A 4,329-nucleotide genomic window follows, 5' to 3' on the forward strand; every position below is an offset into this window, starting at 1 on the left:
AACCTGACAGAGACAGTAAGAGCTGGCAAAAAATATGTCATGTCTTAGACAATATATTACGGACTTTACCTGCTTAAGTGGAAACCTCAAATACATAGGGAAACATTTTGTACATTTCTCCCCTCAGTGACCTGAGCTTCATTTCCATTCAGGTTCCTGGAGATGTGGCCTTTATTTGCACTGAAGAAGAAGCAATGGAAGGACACTGAGAGAAGAGCAGAGACCCTGCGTGCCCAGTGGACTAGAGACCCTGCAAGTCCAAAGGGACTGGCAGCCATTCTTACTGATTTCTTGCTGAAATGTGGCTCTGGAGAGTTCTGTGAAGCTGGAGAACATTATGTGTTTTTGACTGGACCTCATACTCTTAACGTCTTGCTTCCCTGAGCTGCCATATCAGCACATTATTTTCTATACCTTTTCCTTGCATTTTAGGCACTTATTTTGTGTTCCAATCTCCTCTCCCATGTCTACAACACATCCTTAACCCTCATTTCCACACTCCCACATAATCTACTGGAAGGGTGATTTTTTTGGCATTTGCGAGTGGTGTTAACAAGGATCAGATGCTGCCATTGTTTATGAAAGAACTAGGTTTCCTTTACCAGCTGTGGCATGGGCCAGTAAAAAAAATCCAGCAGTGCAGACTTCACAGTGGAGTTCTTGTATTTAGCAGGTGAAAAGTCAATACTCTACCTGTAATGCGATTCAGTCATGGAAAGCTCCTTGAAGTTGTTTTTAGCAGCGAGGCATTAGTCACCCTTGGACAGCTGCTGGCCACTCGGTGCCTCTGGCTCACACCGCACCGTGTGCGAGGGCTGTTTTGAAGGCTGCTCAGTGTTAACGGTGACTCTTGCTACGCCTCAGGTGTTGAGTTGAAGCATATGGTTCCTGGTTATTTTAAGAAAACATGAGCTCATGTTCCAAGCAGCCTTCCCTCCAGTTCATTGCAGCCCATCCCTACGCATGGGGCTGGGGATGGTAATACCCTGTGTCTTCAGGAAACTTGTGTGCCTTGTATTTTCCTTCAAGACTGGGGATATGGGATAATGAGATGATGAAATGGTGAGATGATGCAGTGCCATGATGGGGCTTTGCTGGGGAGCACCTCCAAAAGTGTTACCAGAAGACTGATGGCCACCTGAAGTGTTTCGCTGCACCCAGTGCCCTTGTGGGTGGTTCCCCACTGGGGAACTGAGGGTGTGTTTGGAGACTATGAAGAGGTTGGTCAAGGTACAGAGTACTCACATGGAAATGCAAGTGCAAGGGCTGAGAAAAAGGTGCTTTCTGTGTCAGACATAAGTTAGGCAAAGAGGAGACAGCAGAGAGGTGAGATCACGGAGCAAGATCTGAGTAGTGGAACCTATTAGAGCATCAGAAGTGCAGGATTAAGTCATACCACGTAAAGGCTAAGGCAGCTCCTAAAGAAAGGGAAAATACAGGTGATGAAGGAAGAAATCAGTTTAATAGACCTGAAATCTAGCTTGTCCGCAGAAATGCTGGCTTGGAGCAGCAACCTTCTCTGTGAAGAAAAGAGGATGCTTACCCATCTCCTCCATCCCATGGTTTCCCCCAGTCTCCAGCACTGGCCAAGCAGGGAGAGGACCTTTGCTCAGTGCTCAAGGGGAGTGCTAGATTTTTTTGGCTGGTGAACAAGGGCAAGGGAGTCCCAGTGAGGACAAGTCTTGCATTAGATATGGAAAGTGGGGATCCATGTTGGTGTGGCATGAACTGGTGAAGAGGAACCACCAAAAAATGGCCAGCAAGGGTTCCTTCTCTGGGACCAGCCAACCTTTTTTTTTTTTCCACTTCAGCTCAGGGAGACTTTGCAGGAAAGAAAGTCTGATAACACTGTGTCTCCACTTTATAAGCAAATATCTTGAAATGATACATACAGCTTTTGCTGATATCTTTTATCATACAGGAATCTAAGAGGGTATGTAGCTTGAATCTGACAAGCAGATCAGAGAAAACTTTCTGGTAGCTATAGTACATCTAAATGTAATCCAGGATGACAAGGAGAATTTGAAATTCAATTTCTTCTATAGGTATGACCAAAAAAAAGCAAATATGAAAGTGTTAGAAAAGATACAGAATTTCATTTAGACGTCTTGTGTTGAAACATCGTGATGCTTTCCTTTGAGAACTTTTCAGGGCTACAGTATCCTTCATTTGAGACACCCAGAAAAAATGAAACACGAAAACAGCAGAAACCAGACAGAACAGTCTTGTTTGATACAAGGCTTATTGAGAGGGAAAAGTGGTTGTTGCAGCTGTTGAATTATTCCTTTGGTTTTACTGTTCACGTTCTCCTGAATCGCTTCAGTGGCACAATGGAGTCTTAAATCTAGCCAGGGGATGCTCCTGGTGCAGGGAAACCCCTGTGTGGCCTCAAGCCAAGAAGCTGTATAAGTGAGGCCATGGTTGTATTTAGACCAAGTATGGTTCTCTATATAGGGCTGAAACAAAGTGGAAAGGCACAATGCAGCTGAGAAGTTCCCTCTACTGTTTCCATTTTGTGGCTTCTGCAATAACCTGTCAAAAGGAACCTTATAAACCCTTAAGTAGTGGGTTTTTTTTAAACATGGCTGTTACGGTAATAGTTTAATGCTGCCTCCTTTGTTATGTGTTAATGATGCCTTCCTCTTAAGTCTACTAGTAAAAGAAACTTAAACCTCAATGTGAAAGTCCTTGTAAAGTTACAAATCAAACACATTTGTGCTGTTTTCCCTGATAGGCAAGACACTGTCGTGCCTCTGCGTGGGGCTTAGTGTCAGACCTTAACCAGGGAGCTGCATGCCTGCCACTGTGCATTTGGGGTCACCTGTTCCACATATGGGGCAGAGCTGTAAATGAGTGTTTTACACAGTGAAAAGTCTCTTAAACTAGGTGAGAAGGGGAGGAAAGGGAAGGGATGGGGAAAGTTCAGACAAATGAGGAATAATAGAGATGAATCTGGATAGAATGATTCATCATCTCTATCACACTTTGATGATCTCCTTAATATAACTTTTGAATCAGTCTGTGGAATATATTCACAGAGGAGTTTTTTCCTTATAAGTGAATACTCCAGACTTATTCACAGATCTATGGAAAACTCTCAGTTACACTCTTTATTTCTATAGCTCTCCATAAATAAATCAGTAAAAAAGGGGTGTGAAAAGTATTCCAAAATTGGCCAGAGTTTTGCCACATGCACTGCAGAGGTCAGCCCTGTTCTCAAAGCACTAGACTGCTGTTATCTTCATGAGGAGGTGATGAGTGCATGAAGATAACTACAGAGTCTGAGCACTTCTGGAGAAATCAGTGCTTTGGATGACATCTTCACAAGGCTCCCAGCTTTATTTCCTATGGTTTTTAAGATCAGTTACTTATTAGGGAAGTAAAAAAAATAAAAAATAATAATAAAAAAAATATATAAAACAAAGGAGTGGGAAGTGTGGACTGATTTCTGGAGAGAATTGCAGTGGAAAGGACAGGAAGGTTGGGTTTAGACAGACCTAGGAAAATATAAAAATTAAGACAGTTGCACCTTTCCTTGCCAAAACACTGTACTTTTTTATATTTAGAGATATAGAGAGAATGAGGGTCTCTGTAGCTTCATTGAGTCATGAAGAGGTGGTGGTTTGGCTCACCCTAATCTTTTTTTTATGTGCTTCTGTGCAAGAGTGAGGACCATCCCTCGTGAACACTGAGGAGGTGAGCTCCTACTGAGCCATGGAGTATGCTCAGAAACAATTAAGTCTGAAGATAACACAGTCAGGGATCTCACACTGGAGCTCCTCTGAGCTTCTGAGGCCTGCCGTGTTTCTATGAGCTGCCCTCTTAGGAGCAGATAAACTGAGGGGGGTTTTATTGTTCTTATTCACAGGTGGGAGGTCTGTTTTGACGCCTCTTCACTTGCAGCATCTCTCAGCTGACCTTCAAACCCCTCAAAAAGTTACCAGTTGGTATTTTCATGTTGCTTTTCTGGGTGATGGGGACTGACTGTGGTACCCAACCCTCCTTTGTGCATTGCGTGGATCTGGCACCTCTGGCCACCTGCTGTTTTAAGCATTTTTGGAGGGATGACATACATGTTCTTGAGGATCAGCCAGCCAAAGGCTGGCCACTGTCTTGAGGGCAAAATCCAACCCACCAGTCCTCATGTGAACCATGCTGGTGAAGCCTACATATAGCCCTGGGCCTCTGTCTCTCATGATGGCCTGTGAGGGAGAACCCCCCTTCCCACATACACTGTGGGTTTCTTAGGGTGGCGGGGGAAGTAAAATAATTTCCAGGTAAATAGTGAAAGTTTAGAAAATGAGTTTTTTTTTTTTCATGGTGGAAGGA

This window comes from Cyrtonyx montezumae, unplaced genomic scaffold (assembly GCF_038088225.1).
Source record: "Cyrtonyx montezumae isolate F1298 unplaced genomic scaffold, pur_monq_1.0 scaffold_3, whole genome shotgun sequence".
Classification (NCBI taxonomy): domain Eukaryota; kingdom Metazoa; phylum Chordata; class Aves; order Galliformes; family Odontophoridae; genus Cyrtonyx; species Cyrtonyx montezumae.